We start from the raw sequence: 13481 nt of genomic DNA, 5'->3' as shown, positions 1-13481 counted from the left end.
TTACACTATAAAGCCAGAAGTTCAAACAAATTGTTTTCTGTCGACTTAGGTACAGGAAGAACGATACGGACTGCTCATCATTAATTCTCAACTACATAATTTGAAAAGATGACTTGTCAGCCAGATGATCAACACAAACTTCCCTGATAAGTAGCACACGATTTTATAGAAGACAAACTTACACACTTATTGAACTGTACTGTTTAAAATGCATAAACTTAAGATGTGAGAACTTAAATTATAATTGGAGAATCTTTTATAATTGTTGGTGATTAGTGAAAAGAATAATAAGAGACAAATTTTAAATAATACAGCCTGATGTTATTTCCACCACAACAGTTGTTACACAAAAACCGCAAGGGATGCAATTTTACCCTTTTGCTGCGGAATCTAGTTTATTCATCGTCTCTTCTTTCTCTTGTTACTTTATGTGCTCATACGGCGTCATGAAAATTGAAGGCTTCAGGGAACTACCCTGTAATATGCCTCGCCCACGTTCAACCAACAAAAATGTATCCCGAACTTGTCTCGGAAGGTATTCGCTAACAAAAATGACTTGCCTACGCGAAGCATAACACGTACGAAAAGATTATTTCTCTTCTGCATCATAAATAATCCTATTGAACGGTGAACATTATGCATCCATAAATATTCAAATTATTATAAAAATGTTTTTTAATCCTAACTCTTTATATTGGGTAAGGATATTAAAAATGTAATCCGCTCAAATAAATAATTTTCTAAAATTAATTATTTAAACCAATTTTTTTCTTGTACCTAAATTAATAATAATTATACTTTTTGTTAATTCGGTATAGAAATTAATCCAATAATATTTATAAGTTATAAAGCATTCTTCTAATGACATCTTGAGATATTTATTTCGAACATTTCTAAACTGGCTCAAGCAAATTAAAAGAATTTCCCAGTAATTATTATGAAACTTCAAAGTACTAAGAGAGAAATTTTATTTTATAAACGTCCAGCTACATAGTGCAAAAGGATGCACTGTAAAACACAACTGTGCTTAAAGCAGCGAACGCAATAACTATTTTAAACGCCAAAGAAATGATAATGAAAAAGCAGTGGTTAGAGTGAAAAGTTGTTCTATTTAAATGTTTAAAACCGCTGTTCGCAACATTCTTTTGAACGAACACGTCAATTAATAAACCAAATTGGACGTAGAGAAAGGAATTTCTAGGAAGAAATAGGGAAAGGAAGACTACTTCTTGTTGTATCTACCTTAGAGTCTTACATAACTCCAGTAATTACTAAGAACATAGGCAACACCCAAGGAAACCGTATTAACAGTGATAACTCGTTTTCGAACCTGATCGAGTTAACCAAACATTGAATACCACACCAGGTCCAGTGCGATGCCCGGTAAGGAAAAATAAGGAGAGAGTGCCTGACAGCGCACTAATACGCACGTGCACTTTTGTTAAAAAAAATTTCCAATAAATTTGCACAGGCTCTCCCGAGTTAAAAAAAATCTGTTCCAGAAAAAAAATGGAACGAGAACAGCGGAATTATGAAATTGCAGATTTTTGAAAAAATAGAATATGCATAAAGTAAGGAATGCGTAGAATGTGCAAAAATGTGAAATGCAAAATGATGGTAATCGATTTTACTTTTTTATAACGCGGTACGTCATTTGTCACATGATAGCATCGATGCTCACCAATATTTGTTTGTTTTGCCTCTGAAAAACATGTTTCCTCTTAAAATAAAATTCTCTACCGACTACCTCGCCTGGCTTTTTTTTCGACTTTGGTAAGCATTTAAACGCGAAAATCGTATCGGAAAATCGAATTCAAAGCGAGGGATGCATCAAATTTTCGCTGGACGCACGAGTACGCTCGTTTAGACAGCTCGTACGTCATCGCATGCATATAAACTCAGGATCTAAAGTCGAACGCTTTCTAAAAGCTTTTTGTTGTGTTATTAAAGCCGGGGCGAAGTTAGTATATTTCAACGTTCATTGATTAGTCACACTTTACTCGCATCAAATATTTATGGTCTTGCAATTAGCTGCGACCTACACATCAACGCGAGTACCGGTAACCCTGTTATGAGACATAAAAAGAATTCTACCGAATAAGTGTGTATCCTTCATATGTGTTCCTCGTACTTATTATAAACGTGAACAATAAGTAATTATTTTACTTCTTATTTTACTTCTTATAAAATCCAAAATTCATTTTCTTATAAAAATTAACTTTTGTGATTGTATGAGTTAAACAATATCTCAGTGTAAAGAAAGATGAGATGAGGGACTCGCAGAAATTCAAAGCAAAAATGAACGGGGCAGAAAATTTGTGGCTCAATCTATCTGTCGCGTTGCGTTAAAGGTAACAATTTAGCAGATGAAATAAATTGCAGAACGGCGATAGCATTAATCGTGTGATTTATATTACGAACACACAACAAGGATTTATTAATCGACATATCGGATTTTAAACGAAAATTAATAGTTGCGAGTGGCATAACTTCGTGCTTTCATATCGTTGTATCACGGAAAGATATTTTATGAGTCACTTGTATCGGCTCCTTACGCTTCTGCATAACTGGACGCTAAATAAAATTGATGAAACAAACATATTTTAATCTATAGCGTTCGTGTTTGTGACTAAATGATGTTTGAATTAAGATCACGAAGAGAATTAACGAGTAATGTTATAATAGTTTAGAAAATGTTCGACAGCTTTTAGCGATACTTGAAACACTTCTTTTTCACTAAAAGAGAATCATTTTCATTCTGTGTGTATCTCTAGATTCAAAGATTAACACAAGTTCTGCATTAGTTAGGAGCGTGACATAGGTAACAGGCTAAAACTTTACTGCACGAAAGTATAATTCGAGTTCCCGGCTTCGTCGACTTTAATGCATAAATTACTGAGGACAAGGAGCAACGAAGTAACATAGATATCTGGTGCACCGAAAATGTTACATTCAGAGATAAATTAAAACACCATTGATTGCGACCATTGCAGGCTGAGGACGTTTTAATTCACTAAAACATCTGTTTCAAATGCCTTTCTTGGTAAAAGTATTGCGTGTTTCTAGCCCATAATTTCTTCCTTAGGGAAGTGTTATTAACGGAATTACCAACTAGTTCACATGCGTGCCCGGATACAATGGTATGAAAATAAGGTCAGAAGAAAGCTTTAATTTTAATTAAGAAATAAACTGACCCGCGTTTGTGCAATTGAAATCACAATACCTCCTTAAGAAAAATAGTTACGCGTTAACATTTCGCGTTGAAAGTTAACAAAAATTTTTAAATATTTTCTTTATTTATTCCTTCTTATTTTCGAACGTTGCTAAACTAAATCTTCACGAACTATGTACGCTATGTGTGCTCTTTGTGTGCACGATAGTATATATGTATGTACATTTGATCAAGTTTTTGAAAGTCGGGATCAAAAGATATCGGAAGAAATACGCGAATTTAACAGCAGCGTGTGCGAAAACAAAGGCTGCTTCCTATTTCTCGCTGCTCCTTTATGTTCCGTCGACTACTCTACACCTACTTTCCGAAAACTCGAAAGAGAATGCCAATCAATAGGGAATAAGATCCGCTTTCGTCTCAAAAATGCATGGAATTTCTGATAAACTAAAACGTTAATCGAAATTTAATCAATCATACCATCTCCTTCTTATGTAATATTAATTGTTGTAATTACAAAGTCGTTTCTTCTATGTATAACATTGCAGATCAACTAAATTTCTTTTCACAGCTTTTCAAGCATAAACGTTACCACTTAAGATAGAGAAACTTGTAACGAGTATTTTAATTACTCGATTAAGCTATTTACCAATTCGAGTGAGGTATTGCAAATATTTTTTTAATAAAGCGATAGTTCGATAAAAATCGCATTGAAGACTTCATTAATATTTCATTGCTACTTTGTTAATGGGACCATCGATCCGAACGTCGCAACAGAAGAAGAGTCTTCGGATTTATTGAGTTTTATCGTCTATATTGCCGAGTTCAGAATTGAACAATGCCATATAGAACGGACTCAGTTATACAAAGAGATAGTTCTCACACAATAGTATCACTAAAGCGAAAATCGAATTTCTCTCCCTTTCATTCTCGTTCTCTCGTAGACTTCGTATACTGTTCACCATGACTTATCCTTACCAACTTATCTCAAGATAATTATAAGGAATGCAACCTCTCTTTTCCCCTCGGCCAAGATGAAATTATCTCTATCGTGTGAAAATCTACGTTAAAGCTTAGGAAACGTATGAGCTCTTATCAACCGTGTTCACTGATGAACTTTATTAATTACATTAATTACATTTGGTTAATTAAAAACATTGTGCAATGCCAGTATACATAAAAATATCTTATCATGTTCTGTGAACTAAGCAAAATAGTTTTATTCAAAGCGGGTAACTCCGAGTTAGAAAAATTAGTCATAAAACTATAAAACAACCGCTAAATTGTTATTGTAAAATATTCAGCAATAACGTAGGATCAATTGGTGGACAATTGTCTAAGGTATAAAAATTGTAGACTTCAATTATATCGCTAGTGAATAAATTCGCGTTTCTGAATTATTCATTATTCAAGAAGGAACGGTGATAAAATCGTCATCGAGCGCGAAGCTTGTATTTGCTGTCCTCGAATGCTCGACAATGAGACAGTAATAAAATGAGCTTTTATTAAGAAATGCAAATGCACGTGTCGTCGCGTTCGTTACAGGGGAAACAAGAAAAACTGCGAAACTGCATGTATAATCAATTCTTTTTATGTGTCGCGCGATGCGACACCGACTTTAATGAAATTTCAAATCAAGTTAATTCGCTCATTCGATTTTGTCGAAGGAGATGAGATATTAAATATGGCAATAACAACGTTCGTTCTTGAGTACAGAATTCTTTAAAATATTACAGAACACTTAAGGTGTGATTTTAGAGGATAGAGAAAGATGTTTTGATGAATTCGCAATAGATTAGAATTCAGTGTGTCTTTATCTCTTAAACAAAATTTCTATAGAACATTTCGAAACAAGAGAACACAATTAAATAGTAGTGTTTGATATTGATAGCAAAACTCATCAAAACTTTTCCATTTGGCCAATCCGCGAGGGTTGAATGAAAGACGTAACGAAGGAAAGTTACTTTGAGATCAGTGCTGACAGCGTTCCATCAACAACTTTATACACTTATATGTACGTCGACATCTTTAATGTTCCTCAATATTATTTACGTCGCTGACAGAATAAAAATCTGAACTCCTGACATTAAATTTGGAGTCTATCCAAATTCAAGGGTAGACAGTACAGTGGCAGGAACATTCATCAACACACCTACCCTACATTGTCATAAAGAACGGTAGATCCTCGTTACTAAATTTTGTACCTCAGTCGTTTGACTTTTCACGAAACGCGAGAATGTCAATGTAAAACGTGGCGCGCGTTTCATTAAAGATCCTACCATTTCGGGGAGGAGAACTGAACCCCCGAGTGGTAGTGATTCACCCTCTATTATCACGGCATCGGCGCGGGCGAAAACGAGCACATTCATTCCATCGCATCGCATCGGTCTCGTTACACCATCGGGTCGCTTGGACCGATAGATGCTATCCCGAAAACCCGACAATCCTGCGGCAATTACCGGCAATTATTCGCGCAACGGTCACCCTAGCCAGTAGTCAGACTGGTTTGTGTCTGGTCGAATTAACGCGAGAAGAGAAGAGCGAAGGTCGCGTTGCGTCGAAAAGTCACTCGGCTAGAAGGGAGGGGGGCAATTTTCGCGAGTATACAACGGGGTGAGAATTGAAGCGATGGAGTACTAAAGAAATTTCGTACTCATTTCCATACTCCGTGAGGAATGAACGCGTGCAAATGGGTGAACTGACGCCGAAGGAGAAGAGAAATAAAAAAAGTACTGGAGAAATGTAATCACGTGAACAACACTTTCTACTCACTTTTTGGTCAGAACACTTCGCGGCTGCTGGTTCGCGGTCTCTCTTGTTCTTGTTGTTGTTGTTGTTTATAGCTCGTTTGAACGAGCGCGGCTCGCGGAACGCGAACTATGTATAGCGGGGCATCGGGTAGATCACGCGCGAAACGTTGAAAGAGGTAACGGGAATGTGAGTACGCGTGGAACGTAATCGGAGAGAGACGGCAACGAGGAGAGAGAGATAGACAGAGAACAGTCAGAGAGAGCGAGTTGGACGATGGGGGAGCGAGAGAGAGACGAGCCGACGGACGACGGGCACGAGTAAAAGAGAGCAGGCGAGAATGAAAGAAGGAGAGGAAAGAAAAGAGACGCGAGGATAGCCGGGCCAAGTGCGACCGACAAGGAGAGAAGTAGCGATGTTCCTCGGTGCGGGTGCACTCGCGTTAAATCTCGAGTATCACGTAAACGCACAGAAAATCGACGTGCACGCGACGGCGGTCGCGACGATACTGCGCCCTATCGGACGGCCCTGCGCAAATATAATACTACCCCTCTCCTACAGTCCAGCCACACTATTCTCCTCGCCGCCACTGCCACCACCGAACCAAACCCAACCCCCTACCGACGATCGGTTTCTCTTCCTACCCTTTTATCTACCGTCCGCTCCGCACCCCTCGCCCCATCGGTGTCCACCATCTACCCTTCCAACCGTCTCCCACTCGCGCTTCCCTTTTCCATCCTGCAATATCCCGTTTCTCTTTTTCTCTTTTCAGAGCGTTGGCGACCCTTGCTATACGCTACACCGCAGAACCTGCTGCTACTATAGGGATCCCTTTTTCTCGAACGGAGGGGGAGGACTTTGCTGCGGAGCTTCCGGTGCACACCGATGGCTATTTCCGTTCACGCTCCAAGAGCTGAAGAAGACGAAGAGGAGCCTGGTTGGCTAACCAGGGGCCCACCTCGGCACTACTCTCTCTCTCTCTCTCTCTCTCTCTCTCGTTTCCTCTTTCTACAGCGAGGTAATCGTACGTATCGTGCCTTTACGATCCTGTATACCGATTATGTCCAACGACCGATAAGACTCCTGCCCCGCGGACTCCGCTATTTCTAGCCTCTTTGTGCTCGCGATCGTTCATCCTGATTTATTCGATATGTTCCACCGATACGCACTGCGTGCTTTTTATGCTCCTCCAACAGTCGGTTACAAGCCTGAGTGCGTGAGTCGTCGTTTTTTTTTTTTTTTAAATCGCTCTTTGTCTTTGCGCGGGTTGCAGTACAGATTTTCCAAGTTTATTTGCGCTGATCAAACGAGCGAACGTTCGATGTAAATATAGGCACCGGGTCACAGCGTTTCTTTTTTGGTACGCGTTCTCTTACGATGTCATAAAAAAAAAAGTAATTGCACGCTGTATGCACTCGTTCTGCCTTACTCAGTTTAAGGAACGTAATAGTCTCTTTGTATATAAAAGACAGAATTGTTTCTTTCTTCACAGAAGTTGTACTTGATAGGTATAATTTCGACTACATGGAATAGTAAATAAACTGAATTTCCTGAGAGGGACGGAGCGAGGGCGAAGTTAGTACTAGACTATCCAAGTGTTTCTACATGTGAAGTAAGATAAACATTTAGAAGTTACTTTGTACAGAACATTCAGGGTATTAGCCGAACTAGATACGGTAGCTTGTAGATATATCTGCGCATGAAACTTTAACCCTTAACTGTAAAATATAATTGTTGTTACAACCTTTGAGAATGAATTTGCGCGAAATGATGTATGCAGCGGCTTGTCCGATAATAAAGCTGCAACGTAAATTTTATTCAGAAATTTTTTGTCCAAGATAATTATCGATCGTTGAATATAATGTTGTTTGCACCTGAAAGATAAGCGGCTTTGTTTTATAAAGGAAAATTCTCGTTAACTGGAAAGGTATACATATTTGATTTTAATGAGCATTATATATGTGACGCGAATCTCGTTGCACACACTCTCGTGTAGATGAAACGCGACCAAACCCGTAGCAAATGTCATTTTGGTACCGTTTCCTACTCCACAACGAACGCGGCTTTTGTTAGTACGTGACCAATCGATAAAACATGCATACCAAAGTTTCTCGCACGCAGCGCTTGCAAAAAGGGTAGCGGGCACCTGTGCGCTTTTTTTGTATACCTCGTTCAAGGATCTTTGATCATTGCGTCCAACGCGCGTTTCAGCTGCTATTGTTAAAAATGCTTGCTGGGAAAAATTGACGAATGCTCACTTCTCAAAGCTACGGAAACATTTATTTTTGTAAATGTAATTCACTGACAAGAGTTCGTGAACGGTATTTCCAAATTGAAATTGTACATTATAGTTTGAATATAGTAATCGTTTTAATAAAGTGAATGGCAGAACAGACCGACTAGGTATGGGGATTAAATTTGATAATAAGAGTTGAAGCTAGCTTATATGAGTCCTATGAAACTCTATTGCGCACACTTATTTTCTCTGTATCTCGTTTCAATGCCGAGTTATAGCGCGATACTTATAGCAGGTATAATATAATGCTTATAGCGCAATTGCACGAATGGCCTGGATTTCCTACCGAGAACCAAACACGGGATCTTCAATTTCTCGATGTACAATTTGTATCACTTGATCTTTCCGCTTCCCTAATACTATTTTGTAAATAATACCGATGTATTTACATATACAAGAAGCTATATGTTGAGAAACATTCTCCGTTATCTGAAAATCTTGTCCAAGTAAATACTTTCGGGGATACAGACCCAAGAAGAGAGTTACATATACGGAGAGATGTGTATAGAATACAGAGAGTCTCATTTGAAACAGGCCACTCAAACGTCTTCAGTATAATGTTGGTAAAAGAACCATTTGTGTCTTTGATGTGTTCGAAAAAAAACTAATTCTCTGACAGAATCACTTGTCCCATTCTCTCCATAAAGGAGAATCAGGAGAAAGACAATGTCGAATGCAAATATGCGAATGATAAAACAAATTCGCATTAGAAAATCTGAGACCGCCTATTTATTACTGCAATAAATCTTAATTCGGACAGGAAACATTTCATAATACAAGTAAGACGTTTTATACTTTTTCCTCCAAGTTCGAAACGCAGCTCTTTGTGGAGTGAAATATTGCAAGATTCACAAATAGTGGAGGTCGAACTCTCCTTTTTTGCAGTAAATACGGCGTGCTGTGCGCCGTCTTTGAAGGAACTCCTTTTTTGCCTTCTGCCGTAACTATTCTTCCTGTTTTATGATTTGCTGATTTCTTTATGATCGTCCTGGCGGATCATATTTTCGAGCAGCTAGGAGCAGAAGCGGTTCTGGCAGATTGCTCTGCATTAGAATTTCTGACTTTAAAAAGAGATCTCCCTTCGTCCTCAGCACGGACCAAGTTTCGACGATACATAAAATCCACCCGCCGATCATCGTTCGTTATTGAAAAAATGACGATACTTTTGTAGAACCAGAAATATCGTTTACTCGATGAACGTATCACAGCGAACCGAGAAGCCGCGGTTTAATTACTAAGAATGTATGCAAACGAGCGTAAAGAAATGCGAGAAAAGCCGAGGGGAAACGTATTCTCTCGCACGGTGACCTACATTGTAGGTTTTGTCGCCCCTATTTTCGACGTTTCACGCTTATCGGGAGCACCCCGTGTATTATTCATAGTGGAAGCACCGCGAGCGAATCGCGCGAATCGGCAACAGCTAAAAGCGATAAACCAATCAAATCGACCAAAAAACAAGAGGAGAGCGAGGGATAAAAAAGGCGTAGGAGGTGATGTGACGAACAAAGCGGGAAAAAGAGGACGGATGGGGGTTGGTTCGCGAAGCGTCGCGCTATATGCATATCGGCCCGGGATCGGTTGGGACGCCGCCGTCAGAGGTGCACATGCCTGTTAACCGTCCTTTGAGCCTCCTCGGTGAAAACATTTCATCCGTACACGTTTCATCGTGTCTCACTTGGTCCGCTACGCCTGCGAGTCGACCCGGGGCGCGGCGTGTGCATGGTCGAGGTGCGATCGCGGCTCGCATGCTCGGTTGCTTCGTAAAAAGGCATTTTCACAGCTCCGCTGGCCGTAGCAAAATAGGCAGAACCCCTTGGCTCGTCAGGGGCCCGTGTAAGCATCGTGTAACGACATACCTGATTACACATAGTGATCATTCAGCCGAGCTTATCCCTCGTATGGTTCGATAAGTTGTTAAGAACGCACCTCATTGAGCTCCAATCTCCGTGCTAACGGAATTATCCAGTCTTCCGTGATATATGTCCACGTATTATTAGTCTCTTACGGGCCCGGCGCTTCGTTTTCACCTGACGGTAAAAGCTACCCCTAGTGTGTGCATGTATATATGGACCTGTACCGCGTTTGTTTATTATTATACCAAAAACGATCGTGGTGGAACAGGGGGCGCGGTCCGATTTAATGACAAAGTTCAGAACTCTGATGAACCATTCGTGTGCGTCTGTTAGCTACCCGGTAAGGTATACGTTTATTTAGCTTTTTATTAATATTCCCTTTGATAATAAAATGCAAATAAGGACGGGCAAACAGAGGGGAATAAAAATGGAAATTGACGTTCGCCTACCAGTTATTTGATATTGATACGTGAATCGCACGGTTTCGTTACTGGTTTCATATTTTCAATTGTTATCTCATAAGATGGCATGCGTGAAACGTTCTCGTAGCCAATTTATGTTCTTCTTCAGTACCATTTATTGTAGACATTAGGTTGTTCATATCACGAAGCATAGCTTGTTTCCTAGATAAAGTAACAAGGTTTTTACAGAAATCTCGTAAAACGAAAGAAGAATTCTCTCAACGCACTTTTAACACCGTCCTAATTTCGGTGGATTTTTTCCTTTAGTTACAATTTAGTCGTGCACGAGAAAAAAGTAATAATCCGTAGGCGAAAGCTCAAAAAAGATATAAAAGCGAAACTTCACGAGCCAGACGTTTTAATTTTTAAAGTTTATATTACGTATTCATATATTCTTATGCATTCATATAAAACTAGCACGAGAATCAGGTTTCATATTGAAATTTAACGAGATAAATAAAATGCGATTGTTTTAGATGAAATTATCAAACAAAGATGCGATTTAATGTTAAATTTACAAGCTAGTAATTTGAAGCTTTCCGGCAACCCATTTGCGAAAAAAGGAAATTGATTATCGAACGTTTTACTACTTAAAAATAGCTGAAATAAAGTTGTTATACGATAACCCAATAACTTCTTCTCACCGTTTATTTTTGCTGAAGTGACAAGTTCCCAGTTTCCACTTGAAAGAAATATTCACTTCCTTTTCCGAGTTCTAACTGGCAATCACGAATGTAATTTGCAATTTCATAAATGTTCGGCAATACAGCGGCGTACATATGGATCTGGGACGGCGTATAACTTTGAAGTGACGTTGGAAAACACGACACAGACCAATTCTACTAAACAATACGCGTCCGTTTCCCTGTGCGTCTAATGGCGAGCCAATAATTTATACAATTTTATTGCACGCACTGCAACAACCAAGTTGCGTTTACATCAAACAAGTTGTTAGAATGTCAAGCTCCTAAGCAGATTTATAACGCGTGGACAAAGCGAGGCCCGAATTCCAGTAACCATGACGTGACATAAATCAGGGATCGATAAAGAGAATCTGGTTAAGCCGTACGCGTTCGATTGGACGGGGGAAAAAAAGCTGACATTTTAAAATCTATCGCGAGCAGAATTACAATGGAGCAGATTTGATTTACACGAAACGTGAAATGTCTGTTTAAAAAAGTTATGGTAGTTACACAGCAGGAAGTATGCAGCGGTGAACGATAATGGAATGATAAATAACAGACCGACGCTTTATGAAGTTGTAATCCTGTATTACACAATATGTAACTGAATAGCTCCTGGCAAATACGTGTTTTACGCTGGTAATACTGTTTTCGCGTGGGTGACAGCACCTATTAATAAAAAAGCATTCGGTTTAATAAGCTTCAAGAGCAAGTATCTCTCATGCATTTGATATGCCGTGTTCCAGTATAAAACAGACCCTTCGGGCGTCATAAAAAAATCCTACATGCTGTTTTATTTCATCTCGTAAATTCTTCTCCTTAGCAGACTGCATGTATAAATGGGATCAAAACATCGAGTTCTTTAAAAAGCTCTTGCTCTTCGAGTACGACTCATTTAGAATACCATGTTAAAGGTAACATTATTAATTAGTTATTGTATATAAACATCCATGGTAATATTTTAGTTGTCACCTAATTAAACAGAAAATATGCATCGAGCAAGAAGTTTTTATCGTGGTGAACTACGGACGGGTGGGTCCGCGTTTTCCATTACCGAGTCCATCCGAGACATTCCTGAAAACCTTTTCACGATTTATCGTTCGCATTCGAATAGAAGGGAACATTGCAGATGAAGATAACCTCGTGCGATATGGGTGCTGCATATACGCATCGCAATGAACAAGAGAAGACATTCGAATGGATGCATAAATACAGGCTGAACACACGTCGTGATATAACCGAAGGAAAAATGACTTGCCTTGTCTCCGGACGAATTGGAAAATTTCCTTCTTCACGTTACGCGAAGGTTTTTTCAATATCGACAGATTTCAATAAAGGAACGATGCTTATTAACACGTTTAACATGTACCTCGATATTCGTTAATAAATACATAGAATATAATGAGCGGTAATTTGATTCCAAGACGATTGAACTGCAACGTAGACGAGTTTAATTAAAAATTATTTCTAACAGAATCGTTGACATAAAGCGTCAGGGAAGCGCAAAAAGACTTTTGGGTAGCGTTACGCTTATGCAAGGCGCATCGATTATGGGAAGACGATGCTTTAATGGTTACCTTAACGCGGATATTCTCGTCAGTACCGTTTGTTAATTCATGCGAGGACACCTCGTTGTAACTCTTATTCGCTCCGCTCAGTAAATTACTAAACGAATTACTTACGCCCGTGATGAAAGAGACTTCGCGGTGCTCTCGATTAGTGCTTAGTCGAGCTTATCCGCGGCTCCCTTAGTAATCGTATGCCGATGGTACTGTACCGTGGGTAGTCGCGGCGGTGTCTTTAGCTTACACCCTATTTCTCGATCAGCCACAAGTATATATATATATACACACACCCGCTTGCGTCTTTCAACGCTGAAATATTTTTCCTCTGAAGCGAACCCTTCGTGCCTAACGAGACTTTGCTACTGCGTCGATTGTCCCTTTGCCTCTTAAAATAACTCACCAACCTGCTCCGGCTCCTGCCCCTCCCGTGGCTTCTCACCAAACAGCTGACAATTATTTTGAATCAGCTGCTGCTCCCTGGTTACACCAGCTCAGAAACCCGAAGATATTTTGTACTTAAGCCACAATTAATAAATCGCATTAATAAACAGCGTTCTATCCCCTTTTTACGCTGAAAAAGTTATCACAATTTCCATTTCGTGATAAAATAACACACGCGATATATTTCACATATGAAATATAATATTATTAGATGATCCTATGAATAAATGTAGAGTGAATGTAGAATCGCAATTATACGTTGATT

The 13481-nt window shown here is 39.3% G+C and overlaps 1 long non-coding RNA gene across 4 annotated transcripts; it reads right to left on the bottom strand.

Moving 5' to 3' along the window:
- Nucleotides 1-7291: 7291 nt before the first annotated feature.
- Nucleotides 7292-13124, bottom strand: LOC113463872 (uncharacterized). 4 transcript variants are annotated; one of them, XR_003388705.1, is made up of 5 exons: nt 11721-13124; nt 11172-11441; nt 10516-10689; nt 10140-10399; nt 7292-10069 (listed from the first exon to the last, which is right to left on the bottom strand). It is a non-coding gene; the product is annotated as an uncharacterized LOC113463872 (long non-coding RNA). The 4 variants fall into 4 exon arrangements; XR_003388704.1 differs by having other exon boundaries at nt 11172-11879; nt 11969-13124; XR_003388706.1 differs by having other exon boundaries at nt 11172-12643; nt 12893-13124.
- Between the last annotated feature and the right edge of the window lie 357 nt (nt 13125-13481).

The sequence above is a fragment of the Ceratina calcarata genome, unplaced genomic scaffold, assembly GCF_001652005.2.
Source record: "Ceratina calcarata isolate Rehan_Ccalc_2016 unplaced genomic scaffold, ASM165200v1 scaffold180.2, whole genome shotgun sequence".
NCBI lineage: Eukaryota > Metazoa > Arthropoda > Insecta > Hymenoptera > Apidae > Ceratina > Ceratina calcarata.
Note: the sequence above shows the minus strand (reverse complement) of the source record. Positions and strands in the feature narration are given on the sequence as shown.